The 13,078-nt window shown below is 46.6% G+C and overlaps 1 protein-coding gene across 6 annotated transcripts in view; it reads right to left on the reverse strand.

Moving 5' to 3' along the window:
- Positions 1-11,047, reverse strand: part of Extl3 (exostosin-like glycosyltransferase 3) — a 90,195-nt gene extending 79,148 nt beyond the window's left edge. For all 6 annotated transcript variants that reach the window (XM_087586491.1, NM_020097.3, XM_087586488.1 and 3 more), the window contains 1 exon segment: positions 10,963-11,047. The gene's annotated coding sequence lies outside the window, so the exon portion shown is untranslated.
- Between the last annotated feature and the right edge of the window lie 2,031 nt (positions 11,048-13,078).

Genomic DNA, 13,078 nt, shown 5'->3' on the forward strand with positions numbered 1-13,078 from the left:
TTAACATAGTATCTCTTACCCAAATGTGTAAATAGGAGTGTTTCACATCATGTTTGTTTAAATTTTGAGTAGTTTCACAAGTGAAACATCCCTAAATCTGAAAATGCTCTGAAACTCAAAACTCTATGACCATTGGGTCAATGCTCAATTTTCCAGTTTTGGCATCTACCTTTGGATTGGGAGTGGTCAGTTTGTGTGTGCTGTTGATATCAGAGGTCCCATGCTAACCTTCCAAAAGTCAAACAAATTCTAGATGACAGAGGAGGTTGGAAAACGCTCTGCTGCATAAGTTTGTCTCCCAAAGATCTGCCATTTTCTTCTGTGAGCCTACAAAGTTTGTGCACACAGTGGGTCTCTGCTTCCCCTGCAAGCAGCACTGCTGTGCTCGCTACCTGACACAGAAGGTCGAGTCATTCTCTCTTGGGAGTGGGTACAGCCAGCACCTACTACATTTCTATCACTTCCCAATATGGCCCATCAAATTATGACCCTATCAAGAGATGAGCCCTTTGATGAAGTCACCATTCCCATGGAGCCAATCACTTCCCCAAAGCGCACCTGCAAATATGACTACTTTGGGAATCAAGCCTTCAACACATGAGCCTTGGGAATGTGGGGAGATATTCCAGATCTAAACCATGAAAACTACTGAATTGAGGGATGAAAAAAGGAGACAGGGCTCCAATCGATGGAGAATTTTAAACTGTATCAGTATATGATGGTTCTGAAATAGTCCCAAATATGCAGACACAGGCAGAACATGGAGCTAAAGAGATGTGATAATGTATACTGGATTGACGACACTGTCCCACCAGATGTGATGGCACATATCTGTAACCCTCACACACAGTAAGCTGAGGCAGGAAGGTTAAAAAAAGTTGTACACTAGCCCTCACTGTACATACACACTCAAACAAGCAAAAAACCCTCAATGGTATCTCACTGAGAATATATATATTCTCAATATATATATATATATATATATATATATATATATATATATATATATGCTTTTCCTTTTCTTTAAAGACAAGTCTCCCCTGTGTAGCCCTTGTTGGCCTGAACTCTCTCTGACTAACTTTGTAGACCAGGCTGGCCTTGAACTCAGAGATCTGTTGACCTCTCCCTCCTGAGTGCTGGGACTCTAGGAATGCACCACCCCACCCAGCTAACTTTTCCTGTTTTACAAACCCAGATTCAACACAGGTAACCTGATCTCACTGTGAACTCTGCCTCAGCCTCCTGTGTGTGAAGGTTACAGAGGTGTGTGGTCACATCTGGTGGAGACAGTGTTGCTGAGTCAGTCTCCAATAATCTCTGTTTGTATCTGCACATTGGGGGATCAAACCATTATATCCTAATACAGTGTAAAATACTCCACAGATTGGAGCCCTCACCTCTTTCTCAAGCAACAAACTCTCTCAAGACAAAATTCTATTTTTTTTTACCTTATTCAAGGACCCTCAGAGATCATAAAGAGAGAGAGCAAGTTTAGTGCTAAAAATAAACATGTCTCCTCCCTGTACAAGTAAAATTTGTAAGACACCATATCCCAGAGAAAACAAACTCCCCGAAACAACATGGGCCTGGAGAGGTGACTCCTCAGGTAAAAGCGCTTGTTGTTCTTGCAGAGGACCAGAGTTTACCTCCCAGCACCCACAAGGCAGCTCACTGCCATCTGTAACTCCAGTTCCAGGATCCAACACCCTCCTCTGGCTTCTGCCAGCACTGCATGTGGCACACAGACAAACATACGGGTAAAAAATACCCAAACACATTTTTTAAAGCATTTTTTTGGAAACAATGGGAATTCTCTTTATGTTCTGCTTAATCTTACTGGGAACCTTAGAGCACTCTAGAAGAATGAAATAAAGTGGGGGAAAGGATTTGAATAAACATTTCTCCAAGAAGATCCACAAATGACCCAAAAGCACGCAAGATTTGCTTAGTGCCATTGGTCAGCAGAGAGATGCAAGCCAGGATCAAGATGACGCATATCACGCCCACAACCCTGGCTGGATTAAAGGAAAGACTGAGGAGACACTGGAAGCCTTGACCCTTGGACATTGCTGATGGGATATGAAGAAGTTTGGCCACTACCGAAAAACAGCTAGGCGGGCCCCCTCCCCCGCCCACCAGAAGTTAGCATGGGCCGCCCGCCACATGACCCAGCAGTTCCATTCCTGAGTAAAGAGCCAAAAGAATGGCATGCGAACAGATATGAACAAGCAGAGCAGCTCCGTCAAGGTAGCTGGAAGATGCAAGGGGCCTTAGATGCAAGATGACCGGATGCCATGAACAACAGCATTGTGCTCAGCCATGAAGAGCAACCAATGCCTACGGGCATGGAGCCTTACCACAGAGGCAATGCCGGAGCTAGACCAACAAAACCAATACTTCCACAGTCTACACTGGGGCAGGGGTGGAGCAGGAGGGGGTGGACGGCCAAGGTAATAATGGTTCTATAAATTATATCAATCACAAAATAACTTTTTAAATTTAAGGGAGATACAGAGAGACTTCAAATAGTGTGTGTGTGTGTATGCACGCAAGCACACATACGTGTGTGCGCGTGTGTGTGCATGTGTGCGTGTGCGTGTGCATGTGTTGGATAATATATTTATGGTTGGTAATGGAGGAAACATTTTAAAATGAGACTTAAGAGCATAAATCGTAAATATGTGATTATGAAATAGCTGCCATCATTAAATTTGAACTCATCTATTCATTCAAATAAATTATAAGCTGAAGATGATTAAAATATACTGTATAGTGTATGAATTAAAATATACTGTATAGTGTATGAATTAAAATATTTTAATTTATTATTTATCTTAACTTATATAGTATTTCAACAAGTAAATTATAAAATGGAACAATAAGCACGAAGCCAGGGGTCTCACTAGTTGTTGTTGCTGTTGTTTTCGGTTTTCTGAGGCAGGGTTTCTCTGTATAGACCTGGCTGTCCAGGTGCTTGCTCTGTAGAGCGGTCCGGTCTCAAACTCAACCTCTGCCCTCCAAGTGCTAGGACTAAAGTCATGTGCCAACACTGCCCTGCAACTCACAACTTCAACCCCATCGCTGAAGTTAAGAGAAGTTTGAGGTGAAGGATCATGAGTTCAAGGGCAGCAGAGGCCACGTAGGGAGTTCTATGCCAGCAAGGCTCCTTCTCAGGATAATTTAAGAAATGGTTCAGCAGTTAAGAGCACTTGTTCTTCCAGAAGACCAGGCTTGAGTCCCAGCAGCACATGGTGGCCTACAACCATCTGTTGCTCCAGTTCTAGAGGACCTGATGCATACCCCTGTCCTCCACAAGCACCAAGCACACATGTGATGTATAGACATACATGCAGTCAAAACACTTATACACATAATAAATATCAAAACGCCGGGATATATGCAGGAGGCATCAACTGTTTGCATCAAGGGATGCCCCTAACCATCTCCCTGCACCTATGCTGTGAGCTCTCCAGCTGCAGCCTGGCTTCTCCTCTCCCCACTAGGAGGCCTCTTTTCTACAGCCTGAAGAGGCAGCAGCAATGCCCCCTGGGTACAAAGACACACTCGGAGCAGAGCTGCCACTTATCCTTCCTCCCATCCGCTCCCGCAGAGATAATGAAGGATTTTCTGTATCCAATGAAGAGCTCTCCAACTTCTTCTCTTCATTGCACATACTACACAGCAAGAATGTCAAGGAGCTATAAATGACAATGACAACTTCACAAGGGATGGGGCTGAGGGGAGCTCAAAAGCTGGGATCACCAAGAGAAGGGGGTGGGGAGGTGGCAGAGTGCTTAGGCCTAAACTTTCATAGCCCTTGAAAGTCAACTGAGGCATGATTTAAGAAGCAATAAAGAACGGCAAGGTCTATCTAAGGTGGAAAGAGCCCTCTCCCCACCCCCATTTCTGTTTATTTCACTCTTTACCCTTCCATCCCTACCTCTTTGCCTCTCTCTCTTTCTCTTCCCCATTTCTCCCTCTCAAGTGTGCATGCATGAGTGGGTGGGTAAGTGCAGTGAGTGTCTCCACACTCGTGTGCCTGTGTGTGCGTTTACAGGGGTGATGGTCGGTTTGAATGAGAATGGTCTCTCATAATCTCCAGCATTTGAACATTTGGTCCCCAGCCTGTGGCACTGTTTGGGGAGATTTAGGAGGTTCTAATTTGGTACAGGAAGTAATGTCACTTGAGGTGGGCTTTGAGGTAAAAAGTCTCAAGTCATTTCTACTTCATTTTCTCTACTTTGTGCTTACATTTGAAGTTTTAAGCCCTTGGCTCCCTGCGCCTACTGCCATGCCTGTCACTTGATGTCACAATGTCACAGTTCTCTCTCATATCCTTCTGGAACTTCTAAATAAACTCTCCTATAAATTGCTTTGATCATGGTATTTTTGTCACAACAGAAGTAATGAATTGTGTATGTGTGTGTGTGTGTGTGAGAGAGAGAGAGAAAGAGAGAGAGAGAGAGAGAGAGAGAGAGAGAGAGAGAGAGAGATTGATTTCATATTGAATCCAAGTTCTCATACATGCCAGACAAGTACTGTACCACTGAGCTATATGCCCCCAGCTCTCTTTTCACTTTTCACTCTCTGTAGACTAGGCTGGCCTCAACTCACAGTTATCAGCCTGCCTCTGCCTTCCAAGTGCAGGGATTAAAGGCACTCGCTACTACTGCCTGGTTTCTTTTCACATTTTAAGACAAGGTGCAATCCTCCTGCCTCAGTCTCCAGAGCAGTTGGGCTGACAGACCTGCAGCACCGGCATGGGCAGAGGTAGAGTCTGAACAGGAGGTCTGTATACATAACTAGGCACAGAGGCTCTCCAAGGGGACACTGCCTCTGACCTCAAAGGACCAGCAGCAGTTAGTCAGTAGCACGGGGTTGTGGTGAGGGGTACCATGAGAGACGAATTGAGAGTTGCCCCCACCTGGCATCTGTGGCTAAGAGCTGAAGGGAACTGAGAGGGAGGGAAAGGGGAACCTGAGGAACAAGCAGCACCCATCAGACAGGACCTGTCGGTACAGGAGGAGACGTCATCTTCCAATAACAGTAGTTTGCTTTTAAGAATGGTGGGGTGCGGGGATTGGGGATTTAGCTCAGTGGTAGAGCGCTTGCCTAGGAAGCGCAAGGCCCTGGGTTCGGTCCCCAGCTCCGAAAAAAAGAACCAAAAAAAAAAAGAATGGTGGGGTGCGATTTGGTGAGCATTTTTCAAAAATACTCCAGACCACGATGTGAGGTGTAGACCGGATAGGTGTCCAGACAGAGCGAGAAACCACTTGGAGACCGCAGCAGGCACCAGATGAAAACTCAGGAGCCAAGTGGGCATGCGCAACAGGGCGGGAGCTGGAGGGGCTGTCCTGGGCAAGGAATGTACGCTGCTATGAGGAAAAGACCTCTAGAGCAACCTCCGGACTTCCAGCGTGGACATCAGCTCACGTCCTTGGCTGGGCTCATTTGAGTGGCTGGTTGTTGAGTCCTCTAGTCTGTCGCTTAGAACTAGAGAATTCCAGGAAGATGGGATCAGCTAGAGTGGGGAGCCCAGGGAAGAAACTGCAGAAAGAGGGGGCTAAGGGCAAGAACAGAGTGAGGAGGCTGAGGAGTGAAGCCGAACATGGTGACTGCAGGGAAGCCTGGGCCAACAGCCTCCAGCCCCTGAGAGATGCTCAACTGTGGGCTGAGCAGCAAGGGCAACACTGGTGACTTCTTCTGTGAACACGATTTCAGTGGCGAGATGGGAACAAAGCAAGAAGAGGAGAGATGAGGGGTGGGAGGGAGTTGGCGAGCACAGGCAAGTCTAAAGCCAAATCTGTTGTGTGGAGAGGAGGGTGGCTGGGAAAGGTGGGTTTTGATGGTGAGGCAGGAGTGTGGACAAAGGCTAATGACACCGATGTGGAGGTTAGAGCAAAAGGCTCTAACACAGGCTGAGCCCCAAAGTTACCCATCCTGGTAACACACATCTGTAAGCCCATCACTTGGGAAATGGATACAAGAGGATTTAGTCTATGTGGTAAGATCCTACTTTCAGAGGAGACAAAACAAAAACAAAAACAACAAAAACCATGGTTCTAATTCAAGGGCTAGGCACCACAAGCCAGAAAGGAGCAGGAAAAGAATGGGCACCTGAGAAGTTAATCAATGGGGGCGGGGGGTGTGGTGGTGACAGCAGAGCCCTGATTTTACCTATAAAGCCACAGTAGGTTCTTTGCTGAGAGAAAGGGACCCGAGAGGCCATTTGAAAGAACTGCTGTGGAGAACAGAATGAGAAGGAACCAGCCAGAACAGGCTGTGTGCTTTAAGGGTCCCTTGGGTAACAGAAACCATTTCAGTTTTACCAAGGTCTACAAGATAAAAGGACAGCACCCAGAGGTCCTGGGTTTGGGTCCTTTAATGACCTGAAAGAGGGAGTTTGACGTTTGCTGACTTAATCCTTAGTCTGCTGTAAACTGCCAAGTTGACGGAACAGAGCAGCAGGCGAGAGACACCGGACTGACTGGTTACTGGTTATGGTGGCTCAGGTCACAAAGCGGATGCAGGAACCCTGCTGCATGAGGACAGCTTGAGCTGCACGGCAAGTTCCAGATCAGCTAAAGAGAAACAATGTGTATATGTTTAAGGTGCTGGGGAGATGGTTCAGTCAGTAAGGTGTTTGCTTTGCAAGCCTAAGGACCAGAGTTCAATCCCCAGAACCCACATTTCCACACATTAGGAAGGTGGAAACAAAGGGATTCTTGGGGTGCTTTAGTGGAAACAGGAGTCTCCCGAGGCTAGTGAGAGACACCCCCCCCCCTCTCTCTCACACACACACACCCTCATCTATACCTGTAAAATAAAGGTCACAATTCTCTTAAGATCGTAAGAGAGAAGACATATTACTTGTCCAGAGCAGACACCAGGCAGTGCTAAATAAGGCCCTTCCTTCCGTATGAGGACCCAAAGATTCAGTTGAGGAGATGAGAGCTCATGTGAGATGTGACAGTGGGGACAGCTACCAACCACAATCAGCTGCACCTTTTGAATACTATCTTTGTTTTTGGTTTTGCTCCACCCATCCTGAAATAGTCAAAAGAATATGGGAACCACGAGAAGACTTGATTCAAATACTGTTCGGTTTTTGTCTGTCTGTAGCGCAGGGATCCTTTCTCTTCCTCAGTCCATCTCCATCGCCCTCACGGCCCCACACTCTGAACCCTTGGGCAACCGCACACTCAAACCACAGCAAGTGGGAGGCGGACGTGGTACAGGATAAGCAAGTACATTTTTGAGACAGGTTTCCCTGACATAGTTCTGGTGGCCTGGAGCACTCCAGGTAGACCAGGCTGGCCTCACTCTCGGAGCTGCTCCTACTTCTGCCTCCATTAAAAGCATGCACTCCAAGCTCCACCTCTGAATGTGCTCTAAGCCATCTCTCCAGAGGTCACATCTCTCCAGTGTCACACGCTTGATGGGCACTCACCTTTCCCCTCGCTTCTGGTTTTTGTCTGTTTTGTTGTTGTAGGACAGGGTCTCTCATGAACCTCAGGTTGGCCTAGAACTCCTGACCCTCTACTTCTACCACCCAAGTGCTGGGATTACGAGCAGGTGCCACGATGCCTGGCTGCATTTCACCACCTTGATACCCAGAGGAACCAGCGCCAAGCACATACAATTCTAATCACACAGTCTAAGAATCTGGCCAGTAGTCTTCTCTTGGGCTGGGTTCTATAAAATACCTTTTACCTTCCCCCCCCCCCCGTGAAATTACACTTTTGATCTTCCTTATCTCAAATGTGTCACAAGCTCCTAGACAATATGATGGCTAATGGGGCTTTTCTGTATATAGTAAAATATATAAAGACATACAATGTACTATACTAGCCATTTTTTTTTTGAGAGTGAGATAAGGTTTCACTAAGTCAAATTTCGCTGGCCTATAACACTCTGTGCAGACCAGACTAGCCTTGAACTCACGGACATCAACCTATCTGTGTTCCCAGTGCTCAGATTCAAGGTGCACATGTGTCTTAGGGTTTCCACTGCTGTGAAGAAACATCATAACCACTGCAACTCTTATAAAGGACAACATTTAATTGGGGCTGGCTTATAGGTTCAGAGGTTCAGTCCATTATCACCATGGTGGGAAGCATGGCAGCTTGCAGGCAGGAGAGCCTCATCCATACTAGGCGGAGCCTAAGCGTAGGATCTCAAAGTCAACCCCCACAGTGAAACACTTCCTCCAGTAAGGCCACACCTACTCTAACAAGGCCATACCTCCTAACAGTACCACTCCCCACAGGCCAGGCATATTAAAATGACCACAGCATAGATACTTGGGCTTCTTTATGGTCAGAGGTTGACAGGAGGAGATTCTTCATGTTGATAGGAAACAGTGAAAAAGAGATTAACTACATATATGTATCTGGTAAATGTGTATTCAGAGGAGTATGCTGTATAAGGCCAGAGGAGGATGCTGGGTGTCCTGTTCTGTCACTATTCCTCAAGACACAGCCTCTCTCACTGAACCTAGAACTAGGTTGGTGGCCAGCAAGCTCCAGCAATCCTCTCCCTGAGGCCTGCCTCCCAAGCACCGGGTTACAGGCACTTACGTAGCCACACACGGCTTTCCTGGGGTTTTGAACTCAGATGGTCATGCTTATCACTGAGCCATCTCGCCAGCCCTGAGGTCAACCAGTTTACGGAAGCAGCTCTACCACAGTGGTTCTGCTGTGTAACCATCATGCTCTTCTAGGGCTCCATCTCCTCAAAGCTGTGTCCATTCGGCACTGCCTCTGAATTCCTTCTCCCACAGCTCCTGGCAACCAGCATTCTGTCGTCTATCTCCATCAACCTCTCACTCTAAGGACCTTGTTCAAGTAGAGACAGACATCATTTATCCTTTGGGATTGGAACCCTCAGCCTGATATCTGTCCCATTCCTCTTTCTGGGTTCTCCCATTTCCTTCTTGCCTGCTGTGATTTTGTTATTGCTTGACCCCTCTTCCCAGGCATCCTTAACACTTATTTCAGGCGCCAGCTTTACCAGAAGTCTTTTCTCGGCAACTGACTGACTAGATGTGAAGCCCTGGCACTGTGAGCTGGGCTGCAGTGCCACACCGCCCACCACCGTGGCCAATACATGCTGAGTACCATACTGTCTGGGTCCATCTACCGTCCTAGGTTAGCTTCTGAAGCCAAGGTTTTGGTTTTTTTTTTTTTTTTTTTTTGGTTCTTTTTTTCGGAGCTGGGGACCGAACCCAGGGCCTTGCGCTTCCTAGGTAAGCGCTCTACCACTGAGCTAAATCCCCAGCCCCGCCAAGGTTTAAATTATCCCTGCATTTCCAACCCTAGCACTATAGGATGTCTACCAGACAGGATCTGTGTATGAATAACTCTGCCATTACAAAACAGGTTGGAATAAAATCCATGTAATAAAGTCAATCAGAATAATCATTAAGATAGGCTCCTGCTTTACAAAGATTTAGACCCCAAATTTAGTCACCTTCTCTCCTTGAGTAGAGGTAATTCAGTAACCATTTAAAAAGCATTTATTTTTATTATTATTATTTTTATTATTATTATATTGGCTGTGCATGGTGACACCCACATTTTTAATCCCAGCACTTGGGAGGCAGAGGCAGGTGGATCTCTGGGAGTCTGAGGCCAGCCGGTCTATATAGTGAGTTCCTGAACAGCCAGGACTACATAGACATTCTCTCCAAAAAAAAAAAAAATGAATAATTTAAAAAAAGATTATTTCGTTTTGATAATCAAGTCAAGAATTCTGTCAACCAAAAAAAGGAATGTGTGTTCATTATCTACATTTTAGGTTTGGAAGACACAGTAAAGATGGTTTTCACACTTCAACCTTCCTTGGTGGCAGAAATGTCTGAGAACCAAGCTTGCTTGATTTCCCATCCACAGCCTCCCAGCAACAGACTCATCTGGGGCTGAGGATTGTGTTCACCCGGATTATCTTTTCGCTATAGTTTTTCTAATTATAAACATTACTAAGCAATAAGGACTTTCTTAGAGTTTAAGTAAAAGCAAATCAATTGGCTTATGAAAATGGATATATAACAGGATAAAACAAGTCTTTCAAACACGAATTATGGAGCTGGAAAGATGGGTCGGGGGTTAAGAGCACTTGTTATTCTCACAGAGGACCGAGGTTCTAGAAGTTTCTAGCATACCCACGGTGGCTCACTACCATCCCTAACTCTAGTTCTGGGGATGCGATCCCCTCTTCTGGCCTCCCGGCACACATGCAGTGAATGTCCGCACGTACACACAAGCTCATACACTCATACACATAAAATAAATCTAAAAGGAAAAAACTAAAATATGATTGGGAACAGGGAGCTGAGGAGGAAACCTTGTGGGGCATTACAACCTGAAGCCTCCAGGTTGTGACTTACCAAGGAAGCAGGGCAACAAGAAACGAGACTTAAAGGACTGAACTCCAAGAGAAGCAGAAACAGGCTGACACACTCAAGCCCAAACTGCCAGGCATTTCAGTGCTTTCTAACTATCGAACCATATACTTTTTGCAAAGTTATAACTATGAACTCACAAACTAAGACGCTCCGATCGATGAGGAGCGGAGTATGGCATCAAGGAGCCTCAGGGGCCATCCTGAGTGGCATTTAGGGCTTCTGGGACATCAGGGCCCCACAGGCTCAGCTCAAAGGACAGCTCCTCTGAGGGGAGTGGCAGCTGCCACTCACCCCTGCACAAACTGCGCGCCCTTGAACCCACGATTCTAATTTTCCACCAGCCACCTGCGCCCGAGAGTCACATCCATTCCCACGAGAGGGGCAGCTTGGAGCAGAACAAAACACAACGGATTCCAGACACCTTTGAGTTAAGAGTCTCGAGACCTTGGAAATGCAGTGCCGGGGAAACAAGCAAAGCTTTTCCACAGATCTCGCAGCCACGCCCACACCTCTCCAGGACTTCCCGCCCTCAAGGGACGAGCTTCCACAGCCCCTACCTCGCTACAGCACCAGGAACCGAGGTCGGCCAACGCCGGCGGACCTCCACGGTCGCAGAACACTTGGCCCGGCCCCGCCCACGACAGATAGACCACGCCCCTCCATCCCTGTATCAGCTGGGCCCCGCCCCGAAGTCCAGGTCCCGCCCCCACAGTCAAGTCCCACCTCGAAAACTCGCCCAAGCCCTCAATAGTCCACGCCCCATACATATAGGCCCCGCCCAAACGTTCAGGCGGCACCGGGTTGTGGATGCACCGCCCCAACGTTTTGAGTTCTTGCTGCACAGGCGAACTCGCAGCTCTGACTGACCCTCCCAGCGTGCTTGAAGCCCGATGCATTGTGGGATACTCAGGCCAATGTCAGGCCTGTGCTGACTCCTGGCGGGCGCTACTGTAACAGCAGCCGGAGTGCGGCTGCGGGCTGGGACCCTAGGGGCCTGAGCTGGTTTCCAGTTCATTAAAATAACAAAATAAAATGGAATCCTGTAAAACAGCTGGAGCCCCTTCCCTCAGAGAAACTCAAACGAAAACACCTACGACAATAGAAAAATCTACTGAAACCAGGGAAAAAATAATTGAAAACGAGAAATGATGTTAAGATGACATAGAAACATGACATGGTGTCTAACCCATGAAAGCGCAGATCAGCAGAGTCCTAGATAATAGTAAAATGCTATTGCAGTGGGGCACAAAAAATTAAAAGAGCCCAGGAAAGCCATTTAATACACCTCGCATTTCTCTTTTATTTTCTCTTTCCTTTCCTTTTCTTTCTTTCTTTCTCCTGGCTTTTTGAGACAGGGGTCTCTTACATACCCTAAGCTAGTCTCGAACCACCCTCTGCCTCAGTCTCTCAAAGTTCTGGGATTCCAGGAGCATGGCACCATATCCATCCAGCCTTTAATGTTTATTAAATAACTTCTAAATGTTTCTAGGATGTTGGAATTAGTTCTGATTTCCAGCAGTCCAACAGGATTTTAGTTTCCCCACAGCGGGGTCTTGTTGTTTGTTTTGTTTTGAAACATGGTCTCTGGGTAGCCTTGGCTGTCGTAGAACTCACTATGTAGACCGGGTGGCTTTGAGCTCTGCCTGCCTCTGCCTTTAAGTGCTGGGATCAAAGTCATGTACCACCAGGCCCAGCTCATTTAAGGGATATTTAAAAAGATATCAAAACACACAAAAAAAGTTTCTTAGGTCTTAGAGAACCATAACAATTAGCTTGTCTGCAAATCATGGCAGGATACCAGAAGGAAACTATTTCTTTGGGAGTGTGTTAGTTTGGTAGGCTTCTCAAAGCACACTCCAGAGGCCAGCAGTCTGTGTGTAAAGACTCACCCCAGCAAAGTGGGTTCCAGTGCTGAAAGTTGAGAGGGAGGGATCTGTGCTGTCCCCTCTTCCTGGGCTTACAGATCGCATCTTCATGATCATGGTGTTTCCCACAGACATGCCTGCATCCCTCCTTATAGGACCAATCATCTTTGGTAAGGGGCTTGCTCTGCTTCAACATACTCTCATCCTATACAAACTGTCTATAATGACCCGACTTAAATCGGATTCCCTCTGTGGTATCGGGGGGTGTAGAACTTCAACACACAGTGGGAGAGAGAATGACAACACAACCCCAAACTGGGAGTAAACGCTGGAAATTCACAGCATAATATTGGAAAATTCCTGTGAAAAACTAATGAATGGTAAAACACTGTAATATATATTATATACATATATGTAATATCATGTATGTATATATACATATAATATTAATAGAACTTAAGCACAGTAAGACCAAACTTTTCTTCTTGCCTGTAACACCTCTTGCCTTTCAAGATGAACTTGGCACTGTGGAGGAGCTAAGCTAGCCCTAGACTTGGGAATCTGGCATGCTGTGTGTTTGATGTGCCTGGACACTATCCTAATGCCTGGTCTGGGGGAAAGGGCCCATTTCTTGCATTTGAATCTCAGGTTCTTAGGCAGAGAGAACATGGCAAGGCCTCCTACTGAAGAATTCCAAGTTCAGGGGTGGCAGTTTGACCAAAGCCCCCAGGTTGAGGAGGATGCCTCACAGGCACAAAACTTCTTCACAGCTGAGCCATGTCTCTCAGGTAGCCCAACTATACAAACC

Source organism: Rattus norvegicus, chromosome 15 (assembly GCF_021556685.1).
Source record: "Rattus norvegicus strain SHRSP/BbbUtx chromosome 15, alternate assembly SHRSP_T2T, whole genome shotgun sequence".
NCBI classification, from domain to species: Eukaryota; Metazoa; Chordata; class Mammalia; order Rodentia; family Muridae; genus Rattus; species Rattus norvegicus.